Here is a 13,901-nt window from a genome sequence, read left to right on the forward strand (position 1 = left end):
ATCACAGACCTATATTTCTTTATCTATGATATATAACCTACACTATTTGTCCTCAAAATATATAGTTTTATTTATCAATTGATGACGACGACTTGACAAACAATAAAAAATAGAATTTAAAAAAAAACAACTAAGGTAAATACCCAATATGTTTTCCAACAGTAGAATTATGCACTAACACACGTACGGTACACAACCTAAAAAGACAGAAGTCAGAAGAGAGGACATCAAAATATTTATTTTGTCAAAGCGAAGGAACAGGGCCGGATTTAGTATGTGGAGGCCAGGAGCAGGCCCTAACACCAGCAGGGTTTGCAGCCAAAAACCACCTCTTCAATATAAAAAAAAAGTAAATTACACACTCAAAATTCTATGTGCGTAGCCGATCCATTTTGAATTTGTTAAAATTGATTTTGAGGATAAAACTTCCCTTTTCGATATAAAATCTAAAGCAAACTACAGTCACCTAATTCCAAGAGCGTAGCCAATAGAAGTTACACATTTCTACCAGTGGCTGGGCTCCATTAATAAAGTGCAGTGAATAGTCATCTGCCGAAATTGAAAAAGACTAAATGTGGCTCAACAAAGATGGCTAAGACGGATTTTAGGAGTAATATAGTTATAGAGATCGGGTCTAAATCATGGAAATCTTTTGCCGAACTGTGAGTCGACCCCTAAGTAAGGTTGTGACAGAGCGTCGCTTGAAGTTTGCGGGACATGTTCTCCGACAAAATGAATTTCGCATAATATGATTTGCGATGACATGGTGGCTATTACGAGGAAACGCAGTCTAGTAGGCCTATAACTTGGCGCCACACTTTCATGGAGGACTTCAGAGCAGGTGGGAAAAGCTAGGCTTTAGACATTGCCAGTGACAGATTTTTGTGGAAGCAGCTTGCCGCCCAGTGCATCGAACGATGCCTGAGGATCTAAGTAAGGAAAAATAGCAGATTAGGTTTTTGAAATAAAACTTTTTAATAGCAGGATAATGCACTTTAGATACTTCAGATACATTTGTTGGCTTTCAATACCAAGAATAGTGTTTGGCGGCCCATACATACATTCAAACATATATATATATATATATTTGTGGATGTCACCAAGGCTTTCGACATGGTCAGTCGCGAAGCTTATGGAGGATTTTGACCAGGCTGGGATGCCCACCTCAAGCAGCTACATGTGGGACTAAAAGGCCACAATGGTGACTTGTCTGATCACGTATCCCCTTAGAAAATGGTGTGAAGCAGGGCTGTGTAGGCCTACTATTCTGTTTGCTATATTCCTTGGCGTAATGCTGGGCCAAATGAGGCAGCAACTGCACCTACATCAGGTTTAACTCAGACGGCGATGTCGTGGTTAATCTGTAACGTCTACTGTGAGTACCGTCCCATACCAAAACAAAGGAAATGGTCGAAACTCGAAACAGAACTTCTCTATGCCGATGATTGCGCACTACTTGCTCACACTGAACATGAGCTCCAGATCGCGGTCAACGAATTTGCGTACGCTGCCGCCTCTTTTAGTTTAACTATAGACCTCGGGGAAACAGAAGTTACCCAATAAATTCTACTGAGCCCCAAAGATCATCGTTAATATCACCGCTTAACGTGGAAGACCACTTCACATATATGGAAAGCATTATTAAGCATAGTAGGCCTACAGTGGTCTTCAACCTTCCTTAACCCAGCGCCTCTCTCCTGGACAAAGAAACGTGAGAAGGGAAAATTCAATCGAATACCATTCGAATACCCATGCAATTTAACAATACTAGAGATGTCTGGCTTTTAGGTAAGTCAAAGAAAGGCGAAGGTCTCATCTAATGGCCACATTTAGTCTATTTCTTTGCTTAGGTAGCTTGTTATAATATAGTACCGGTATAGTAAAAAGTCCAGTTTCAACCATTTATGTTGAGGGAAATGCTATAAATGAAAATTGCATTAGATACCGGGTATTTAACAGGAACGTATAAATGCAGTAACATCTCTGTTGTTCCTCCTCTATTAAAATTATTTTTATTGACTATACATTATTGCTTGTAGTCATACGTTACAGTATATCATAATAATTCTATTTCCTACATAGATCACACTCAGTAGCATATAGGCTATTGCCAAATGTTTCAATCTATCTTTGAGAATTGTTGACCTCAAGTAATTCTTCGTTAGTTTGAGGCGCGAGAAGCTTCTTTCGCCAGATTACAAAATTACAGCTTATGCATAATGCCGTTTTTATTAATCGCGCGTTGGATTGGTGTTTTCCATATTGAGTGACCCCCCAAATGACAACGTTTGTCTATATATTTTAAGGACTTTTTCGTATCTTTTGCAATTTCGGGAAATTTCCAGGAGCTCCTGTAAATCGACAGGAGGGTGCGGGAAATCTGTTTTAAGTTATAAAATGGTTTATACACCTTGAATTAGCGCGGGTCTTATGAAAGTGCGGTGCCCACTGCGGTCGCATAGGTTGCAGTGGCCTAAGGCCGGCCCGGGAAAAGAGAAACTGATAAGCTTTGGGTCAATTTCTTTCCTTGCAGTCGCATATCCATTTCGTGCTTTTGCGTTAGGTATCTTCTTCTTATATAATACAGACGTTACTTCAAAAAGATGATTACGTCCTACGCGTCATGCATTTAGTCATGCATATTAACCAATGACCTAAATTCTGCTAAGTCACTGTTCCTGGCTAGCTCAGGCTCTAATAGCACTAGAGAAGGAGCATTTGTACAAATTTTTCCTAGCATATGGAACGAGGAATGTGTTTTTCGGAGTATTTTATTAAATTTTGTTTTTGTGTTGAAGATTATGGTTCATTGTTTTATTTATAATTGCTACTTTACTTTTGAGTCTTCTATCCTCAAGGCTTTCTAGATTTAGTGATTTTACTAAAAGTGTTACTCTAGTCAAATGTGAATATTCGTTTGTTATGAATCTCACTGCTCTATTGTGTGTCTGTTCCAGTTTCTTAATGTTTTCTTGAGTTGAGGGGTCCCAAAGAGAGGATGCATATTCTATTATTGGCCTAACCAAGTTTAAATAACATTTTAATTTTGTGTTCTTATTTGATTTATAGAAATTTCTTTAAATAAATCCTAATGCTTTGTTTGATTTTTTGATAGTTTCATCAATATGGGGATTCCAAGACAGTTTTTCATTTATTATAACACCTAGGTATTTTGCATTTTTAGTCTATGTTAGGTTATAGCCATTAATAAGATAAGTGGAATTAATTTGTTATAGTTTTTTTATTACTGACATTATGACTGACATTTTTCTGGGGGGGGGGGAGGGGGAAGAAATGCTCCAATTTAATTCCCATTTCTGTAATTCATCTAATTCTCTTTGTAAAATTTCTGTATCTTGTGTTGTTTATATTGTTCTAAATATTATGCAATCGTCTGCAAATAATCTGACTTTTGTTCCTGAACTAATTTGGTAAATCATTTATGTAAATTAAAAATAGTAGTGGACCTAAGACTGTTCCTCGAGGTACACCAGAGTTTACTGTTATTGGTGTTGATTTAGAGCCATTTATTATTACATTTTGTTCTCTCCCTATCAGAAAAGTATTAATCCGCTGATGCAATGCCAAAATATTTAAATTTTTTAAGCAAACTATGGTGGTGAACTTTGTCAAAAGCCTTGGAAAAATCTAATAAGATAGCATCTATTTGATCACTATTATCTAAACCTTTATCATTTTGAAATATCGATTAGTCCTATTAGTTGTGTTTCACATGATCTATATTTCCCAATAGTTTCAGGTTCCCCTTTTCTTGTACTTCTATATCTCCTATGTTGTCTACTTGGTTTAAATTAAGTAATATGTCTTTGTCTCCTGGGGCTGAGAATGCTGATGCAAAGTATTTATTTAGGATGTTAGCTTTAGTTTCATTATCATTATGTGTTAAGTTAACTTCTCCTTTTAATGACGTTATGCCTGTTGTTTACATTTTCTTAGACTTAATGTATGACCATAGGTTTTTGTTATCTTTATATATTACAGTGTTTATGTATTTACTTTGCAGCTGTCTGCTTACTTTTTGGGTTAGGTGTTTAGTTTTTATATACTTTTTATAAACTATTACTGCCTTAGTTTCTTTAAATTTTCTATTATAGGTTTTCCTCTGTTAACAAAGCTTCTTTAATCTATTATTAACCCAGCATTTATTTATTTTGTTTAATGTGTATTTAGTTGGTATATGATTTTCTACAATGTTTATAAGATAGTTTTAATGAAATTTGATCTAAACTTAGAAGATTGTGTAAAGTTTCTATGAAAAGCTCCTATATGTCCTTAAGGTTTTGGTGTTTATCTATGGTTAGTGTTTTCCAATTTAAATCAGGTAGGTTGAAGTCACCCATAATCCAAAAAAACAGCATTTTAATTTTTTTCTTTAACTGTAGTTAACTGACTGCATAGCTCTTGCATGTACCGGTACTCTAAACTAGAATTTGGGGGCCTGTAGATGCTGCCTATAACACAATTTTTTTTTTAACCTTAAGTCATTACCAACTGATGGATCCTATTTCTCAAAACAAAATTAAATTGTATTTAAAAGCTCAACAAAATGAACAAACAATTAACTTAAAAAATCAATCGAACCAGCATACAATAAGAGTTGAACATGTCGCTAATCATTTGTTTCACAAAACATTGCTGAAAGATTCTCTCATTTTTGTTGTGATTAATATTACATGTAGTTTTTATCAATCATTAATCCGTCTTTCAATGACAGTGTTATTTCCATTGATAATACTTTCAGAACCTCATTTAGTTCTTGATGCATCCCTTTGGAAATGACTTCCTAAAGCTGGAATATTTTCTTTTAGCAACATCATGAGATTTGAGTTTTGTTTTTTTAATAAACTCTGCAATGTTGTAAGAGGTCACTAAACCATCTTCTGCTTTTCTGTTGTTGTTTTTTTAAATATTGTTTTAATAGTCGAGATTTGTTTTACTGCTCATGTAGATTCATTAAAGTACTCAATGGATTCCTATGTTTCTGACTCTTACTTGGTTTCATATCCTCATTTAAAAATTTTTTTCATGCAAAATAAAATATTGCATACATTCATTTTTTTTTTATATAAAAAAATATCTTGGTACATGCTAATAAAGTATCAAGAATGAAAAAAATAAAATCCCACTTAACAGTTCAGTAAAAAAAAAAAAAAAAAACATAGAGGAAGGGAGTTTTAAAAGTTTTTGTTCTTAAATTACAAGCAAGTTAATATTATAGTTTGTCTATGTTTACTTAGCCAGTGCTAACTTTGAAGAAATTCTGTATTGGTTTTGTTTCAAAGCATCTCCATTTTAACACATCTACATTTGTGCCTTTAGTTTGCTTATGGATATTTTCAAAGATTGTGTTATGTAGCAAATAGTTTTTGTTAACAGATAAGAGTACAATGTGTCAGAAGAATTGTAATGACCATCACAAGAGACAGGTTGCCCAACAGGATGTCTTATCAATAACAGACATAATTTAAAAAAACAACAAGTCTACAATATCCTATGATTATCTGTGTCTCTTTGTTCAACTTGTCATATTAATTGAAAAAGTAAGCTCAACTTCTTTATTAGTTTTCCTGGCTTATTCAAAAGGCACTTGGAAAAATGGAGTTATTTTATCAAATAAACTAAACAATCTAAAACAATGTGGTGTTAAGCAGCTCTGGTCTTTACAACACAAACTTAGAACTAAAAATAATCAAAAGAAAGACATTTTTCAAAGTAACAGAAGTAAAAAGTTGTATTTGAGTCAACAATAAATGAATGCAGTTGGCAGCACTTTTAAATGTTAACTTTGTAATGGGCTGCACTTTGTGCTACTGAACCAGTCATAGCAGGCTCCGCACAGATGGAAATTGGGACTGGAAACACTTAACAAAAGGCTCCATCACTTAGTGAACTATTGCCACAGCAAACTGAAAACAAAAAAGTATAATTTAATAGAGAATTTAAACAAAAATAATTGACAGCAAAGCAAGATAGTGTTTAACGAAATGTCAAAATGTTAGCTGTAACCAAATATATTGATTTTGACACAATAAATAAATATCTGACCTACAGGATATTTTTAATACTGGTACTGGTAAATTAATTTATATTTGTATTTAATGATTTTTAACTTGGTCAATCTGAAAACAGATTCAACCCACATATTAAATAAATTAAAATTGGAATCAGTCACTTATGACCTTGTTAGTAGAACTGGGTTTTAATAGACAATGACATAATTATATGATAATTTAATGCATTATTATTGCAGAGGTACCGTATATGTCAGTAAAAAATACTACTACTACAATAAACAAGTGTCAAAAACAAAAAACTGAACTTATTTAAAACAAATGCACAAATGTATCAAAATGGATAATATCAATTTTAAAAAATTAAAAAAACAAACAACAAATTATAGTATTACCTAAATACTGACAAAGGTGGCATGCCTTCATCTGCTCCCTTCATGAAGCCTGAAATGAATTAGAACTATTAAATTTGATGTGTATAAATGGTACTCTATATTAATTTAAATATTTCTCATTTAAATGACAAAAATAAGCCCAATGAAAAAAAATCTTGATAAAATATTATATTAGAAGCTTTATTTCACAAACAATTAATTCAGACAGCAATGCTCAGCTAGAGTCTAGACCTAGAAACAATAATTTAGTTACACTGAAATAGACAATGAAAGTGTATAACTACAACTATTAGGGATCAAGACGTATGTCTGAAAGACATTTAATAAATGCAATATTTATAACTAAATTTTTTCTTGTCTTGACACATACATTATTTCCTTGTACTGCAAATTAAATGTTGTATAAAACTAAATTATACCCTAATTTATGGACAATAGTGGAAAAGAAGCCTATTAAAAGGATTGTAAAGTAAAATAGAAGCTTGATTTAACCCTCTTAAGACGGAGCATTTTAGCATGTCTTGTGCCAAAAAGATGGAGCACTATTTCCAGCCTTAACACTTCTCTTACAAAAAAATTCCTAACAAATAAACTAATTACTTTACATACACAAAACTATATATATTATTGAAGAGAAATGAATGAACTAATTTAATCTTATGGAATTTATCTGAAATATTAACATTTATTAAAATAAGCCAAACTAATTTGCATAATTTATGCACATACAATTCCAAAAAAGCTTTTTCAAAACAGAACAGAATTATAAAGGTAAGAGTTTTTTTATGAAGTTTTAAGCTTGAATAAGCCCTAATACACGTCTTTAGAGAAACAAGGCACATTGAGACCCTTCAGATACTTCTATCACATTATTTTACTACTTTTCTCTTCCCCCCCCCCCCCCAGGTACCATGGAAACAAACACCTTCATTATTGTCACAGTGACAGTCACCCATTTATGACCCAGGGATCGTTTTTTTTAGCTGTTTGTTGGTCAGAAAGTTGGCATCATATTTATTAGTCTCCCTGACAAATGTTTGAACTAAATTGATAGTAAAAAAAAGAGCCTAAAACAGCCTATTGGGTGATAATCCCTTGGTTCTCAAATGGGTCTTCTCTATCCAGCTACCCACTCTTACCTCTAAACCATGTTACCAAGAATAGACATCGTCAAACCATACTAGATCTAGATAATCTACTGTATATATTATATAGATCTATCTCTATACTGTATTAAAAATGTTTTCAAAATCATGTAATAAAGTATTTTATTCTTACTATTCTATTCAAACTAATTAATGTTGCAAATGTACAATTGTTTGTACAAATTGAGATTTTTTTAGCCTCTAGATCTAGGTCTTTAGAAGTCATCTGGTTATATAAATTAAATACAAAAAAAAATAAAAAATATATCTTTTAAAGGCCAATCTAAACCCACATTTCCATGCTTGCATTCAATTTTCAATCCATTATCAAAACTGTAATTATTTTGAGGGCAGTTAACAATAGATGTATGTCGCATGCGCGTAGCCAGGATTCCCAACGCCCCCCCCCCCCCGGCGCGGAAAAAATTATATATTTGTGTGTGTGTACATAATTAATCTTTATTACATTCTGACCCTTTCGGAAGACGTTTATTGTGCCCTAGAATAGGTTCTTCCTGGAATTAGTGGAAATCTTGTAGACTCCCCGCCCTTGCTAGCAAGGGGGTCTGGGGGATCTCGCAGTGCTCCCACAGCGCGGGGCAAAGCCGAGCACTATTTCTGGTATTGAAAGCCAACAAAATGCATATTCTGATGTATCTACATTGCATTATCTTGCTATTAAAAAGTAATATGCTATTCTTACTGACTTAGACCCTCTCGCGCCAATTCATTTTGTCAGAGAACATGTCCCGCAAAACCTCATGCGGCACTCCTTACTAAGGGTTCAACTCCCAGTTCAGCATAAGATTTCTTTGATTTAGACCCGATCTCTATAACTGACTCCTAAAATCTGTCTTAGCCACATTTAGTGTTTTTCAATTTCTGCAGATGACTATTCACACTTTATTTATGGAGCCCAGCCACTGGTAGAAATTTATAACCTCTCTTGACTACGCTCTTGGAATTACATGCCTGTATTTTGCTTTAGATTTTATATCGAAAAGGAAAGTTTTATCATCAAAATCATCTGTTGAGGGGTTTTAAAATAAAAAATCTCTGGAGTTGTTTTTTTTAAATTCAAAACCCCATTTAGCTACGGTCATAGAATTTGGTGACTGTAGTTTTTGTTTTTTTTAATATTGAAGTATTTTTCATCTTCAAACCCCTTTGGCTACGCTCATAGATTTTATAGTGTGTAATTTGCTTTTTTTTTCATTTAAGGGGTACTTTTTAGCTTCAAATCCCAACTGGAGGGGGTGGGGGTTAAACTCAAAACTCCTTTGGCTATGCTCATAGAATTTTGAGTGTGTAATTTGCTTTTTTTTTATATTGAGAGGGGGTTTATCGTAATTTTTTGGAGGCGGTTTTAAAGTCAAAATCTTCCTTAGCTGTTTTCTTGGAATTTGGGGATTGTCGTTTGCATTTTTTATAGTTTTGTTGATAGAAGAGGGGGATTTAACTGCAAAACCCCTGGTAGGGGGTTTTAAACTCAAAACATCTGTAGGGAGTCTTAAACTCAAAACCACCCCGGTAGAGGGTTTTAAACTCAAAACCCTTTCGGCTGTGCTGTGGTAAGTGATGATTTAGTATTAAAATCTCACCTAAAATAAACAAAATGAAAGCAAAAAATCAGTCACTGAATTCCGCCCCCCCCCCGGCAGGGGGGGGGGGGATTTCATTTCGGGGTGGGGGGTTTGAACCCCCAAAACCCCCCCTGGCTATGCTCATGGTATGTCGTCGTTTGGCAATTTGTGGGATTGTAATTGGAATGGTAATGCTGATCTGATATCTTCAGTCGGCCCCATCTATAATCAATTAACTCAATACTTGAATACTGTCTGTCAAAAGTGCCTATAAATACTATAGTTATAGTATATATTCTACATAATATTCTATCTAGATCTAGATTCTAGATCTATCTAGAATCTAGATTATCTGTCTAGTTCTAGTACAGAGATAAGATTCTACTTATTTATTAAGTCAAAGTTATTTTTGTAATGTCTTACTAACTAAGTTAGCTTTCAACTTATTGAATTCTAAATTTTGTCTAATAAAAGGGTTTAGTATTTAATAATTTCTTAGATTCCTGGTTAATAACTAGAAGATTGTAACTATTAATTATTTTAAAAACTAGATTCTAGTATTAGTAACTTAGATCTAGGCTCTATCTAAATATCTTATCTATAATCTAGATCTTGAGTCTATTCGCTACTCTTCTTACTACTTCTGACTTCTGAGCTATTCTCAGCTTAAGTCTTAAGTTATTGTCAGTGAGTGTCATTCTACAATCTACACATTTTACTTTTAGTTTCTAGATCTAATCTAGATTTAGATGTACAACTAGATGATTCTAGATCTAGAATCTAGATCTAATTACTATGACTAGTATGATTTTTCTATATATTTAATAATAATATATATATATTATAATATATATATATTATATAATATACTCATAAATAAGACTAAGACTGCTTTATTAATCCTTATGGAAATTTGTTGTGATTACAAGGACTCTTTTCTCAAGACAACAACAACAGAAAAATACACATAAATACAAAAGACAACATAAAGAGTTCATTCAGCGATTACACACAGGTATCTTGGTGCATTTCATGTTCCCTGATCAATGAATGGCGGTGATAGAGTCTGACCTAGTGAGGTACGAATGAGTTTTTGTACCGCTCCGTTCTTGTTTTGATTGACAGCAGTCGCCCACTTCGCGACGACCTGGCGTAGTTCTGATGGAGCGGGTGGCTGTTGTCTTCCAAGATTTTTTCGATTTTTTCTTAGGCACTTTTGTTCAAAAAGTTCCTTTAAATGTGGTAATGTTGTGAGTCTAATTTTTGGTGCTTTTTTAATGATGTTTCCTAGACGTCAGAACAGTTTAGATGAAGCGTTGCCTTGCCAACAAGTTATTTCGTATGTTAGTAGATTTTGTATACTCACGCCGTAAAAAGTCTCAAGAATCTTCTTGTTTAGTTTAAAGCTATTGAGTTTGTATAGAAAAAAGAGTCGCTGGGCTGTTTTCTATGTCATAGTTCCAAGGTGGTCTTCCCATGAAAGCTTTTTGTTGATGATAACGCCTAGATATTTATATGCCTTTACTTGTTCTATAGATGTAGTGTTTATTTGCAGTTCACGTATAGTTTGTTTTTTCTTTATCTATTATAAGTTCTTTAGTTTTTGTGACATTCAGTTCTAGAAAGTTGTCGGTGCACCAGTTTGTAATATATTGTAATATACTATAATATATAGTTACACTATAAATGTGACTATAGACATAGTATAATTATTTATAATTATTATTATAATTATATACTATATAATTATATAATAATATATACTGAGTATATACTATGGTAGATTCTTATAACTGAACACCGACTTTCAGGAACTAGGTCAAATTTTTATTTTATTTTTTTATTTGGTGAAGGTTTAACTTACAAAAAAAACTGAAAGCAGATTCTTATTCTTCAACTAAAGAACAATAAAAATAGATGTGTTCCTTTGTATTATTAGTGTATACTTCTCCTCACTGCCAGCTCATCTGGTGTGATCACCTGCAGTGGACATGGAATATGGCTTCAAATTAGCAGCCTGCACTTTTTCTTTCATTCATAAATTATTTATATATATTCTAGATATCTCGATCTAGGTCATATTTTATCATTGAAAAAATCATAGATTTATTAATCCCAATAATATTTCTTATTACGATTTTGCTGTGTTCAAGGAAGGAGAATGAGCTGAATTCATTATTATTTGTTTAGACACCCCCTTTTTAAATTTTATTTAACAGCTAACGGTATAAATGTGATTGGAAGGTCTAAAGATGTTTGGAAGCTTATTTTGATATGCCCATCAGCCTACGATAAAATAGGCTCATAATATAGCCTTCATCGCTTATATGGGTATGAATTGCCGGGGGAGGTTAAAACAACAGCTTTATATACTATACATGGTTAACGAGAATCTAAAAAACTGCCATCTGCGGCATCATCATCTGCTTTGGAAAACCGGAAAAAAATTACAGGAACTTATCTAAAATTGGATATGCGCAGTCCCGAAACGTCATTTTTAGCTTCAAACATAAAAACAAATGAATTACAAACAAAAAAAGCGACCCGTTCAAGGAAGGAGAATTCGATCATGGAGTGGAGTGTTCAAAATATAGGTAACAGGCGATATTATGCCGCCCACGCCTGATCCGGTTCTTTCTGTGGTCTTACTGTAGACAATAAGCTCCTAAACCTACCCTCCAAAGCTGTACCATCGCAAATTAATATTAAGCCGAAAAAAAAAAAATTTAGTTTTCAAGTTCTTTTATCATTGTTGTAATGAAAAATACGCCATTTTGTTTACTACGTTCTTAAGAGGATGTAACTCTCCATCCCAGAAGTTTAAAAAACAATAAACTAAGTGCAAGTATCACTGAACTATATATTATTTTGATGGAATTTAGTATGATCAAAATTTAGATTTAGTGCTAGCTTTAGGGTTAGGGTTAGAATTACGTTTAGGGTTAGGTTTAGGATTAGGTTTAGGATTAGGGTTAGAATTAGGTTTAGGATTAGGTTAGGGTTAAAATTAGGTTTAGGGTTAGGTTTAGTGCTAGGTTTAAGATTAGGTTTAGAATTAGGGTTAGGTTTAGAATAGGTTTAGGGTTAGGGGTTTGGGGTTAGGTTTAGAATTAGGGTTAGATTTAGAATAGGTTTAGTGAAACCTAACCCTAACCTTAAACCTAAACCTAGCACTAACCCTAAACCTAACCCTAAACCTAGCACTAACCCTAAACCTAACACTAACCCTATCCCTAAACCTAAATACTAAACCTAACCCTAAACTTAATTCCCTAAACCTAGTACTAAACCTAAACCTAAATACTAACCCTAAACCTAATTCTAAACCTAACCCTAATTCTATACCTAATTCTTATTCTAAACCTAACCCTAAACCTAGCAGTAAACCTTTTATTTTTATCATACTAAACCTAATCCTAAACTATAATATAGTGCTCCAAACGATATATAGTTCAGTGACATTTTTTCTTTACTTCCTCTCCAGAACATCATAACAATATGGCGTTGCCTCTATTACACTTACAGCAATAATAAGGAACCGTAAAAACTAAATATTTTTTTTTCGGCTTAATATTAATTTGCGATGGTACAGCTTTGGAGGGTAGGTTTATGAGCCTATGGTCTACGGTAGGACCACAGAAAGAACCGGATCAGGCGTGGGCGGCATAATATCGCCTATTACCAAAATATAAGAACCTCCTCTATCTAGATCTATATTTAGACTACTAATTTAGTTAGTATAGTCATAGATCTAGACCTAGATCTAGTAGGTCTACTAAGTTAGTCTACTACTCAACTCAAGGCACTCAAGCAGTAGTGCCCTCCAGCCTCAGGACTCCAGTAGACTTAGACTCAGTAGAAGTTGAGAACTTGAGTAGTGCAACTGCTAGTCAGCAGCTAGTGGAGAAGTCTAGTTTAGTAGTTAGAAAGTTACTTAATTTTAAATAGTTAGATTAGATTACCTAGAACCAAAATAGTTGGAATAAATCCATAGTAGAATACTATTCTAGTTCCCGTCATTATTGTAGAAACTCTTTCTTTTGTAGCTGACATTTTAAGCTAACTTCTGAATAACGGCGTGGAAAGAATCGTGGAGATTAAAACGCAAAAGGAAACCACCTCCAAACGTTCGTTAGAGATAATTTGTGTGCGTAGCCTCCCTTTAACGGAATAAAATGTTAAATAAATTTTACTGAAACAAAAATTCAAAAATAAACTTATTAAAACTAGATTTAGATTTACATTACAGTATAACTCATTCTCATTACAAAAGATTATAGATATCTTGCTTTATCGAAATTATTTTTTTTCTTCCAGCTCTTCTTCAGTCTGCAAAATCGCCAAATTAGTGCAATCGTATTTTTGTCATCGTTGAACGCAACTTAATTCTTGATCAACTTTTAAGTTTGGAAAAAAACTACGCTCGCATGTAGCCACACTTACAGTCGTCAGAAATATTCGAATCAAGATGACGATATTCAGGACTGAGTCATCTAGCTTTTTTTTTTTCTAATAATCAAGAGCTCAATATGCCCCTATTTCGGAAGTTCCGATGCTTCTGAATTTGAAATATAGATCTAAATCTATCTTGACATATTACAAAAAGCAATATTTTGCTAGTTGATAGAGCTAGTAGGCTAAAAGGCAGATTTGAATGTTTATCGTTTTTTTTTTTTTTTTTGTTGTTGAAACAATTTATAGGCCTACTATCTACTGTAGATGGCTCGTAAGTTTAATTTGACAGTG

General features: G+C 33.4%; 1 long non-coding RNA gene across 1 annotated transcript; it reads right to left on the bottom strand.

The window, feature by feature from the left end:
- Positions 1-5,724: 5,724 nt before the first annotated feature.
- Positions 5,725-13,306, bottom strand: LOC106068256 (uncharacterized). Its single transcript, XR_008777461.1, has 3 exons — positions 13,118-13,306; positions 6,428-6,476; positions 5,725-5,927 (listed from the first exon to the last, which is right to left on the bottom strand). It is a non-coding gene; the product is annotated as an uncharacterized LOC106068256 (long non-coding RNA).
- Between the last annotated feature and the right edge of the window lie 595 nt (positions 13,307-13,901).

This window comes from Biomphalaria glabrata, chromosome 1, assembly GCF_947242115.1.
Source record: "Biomphalaria glabrata chromosome 1, xgBioGlab47.1, whole genome shotgun sequence".
Taxonomy (NCBI): Eukaryota; Metazoa; Mollusca; class Gastropoda; family Planorbidae; genus Biomphalaria; species Biomphalaria glabrata.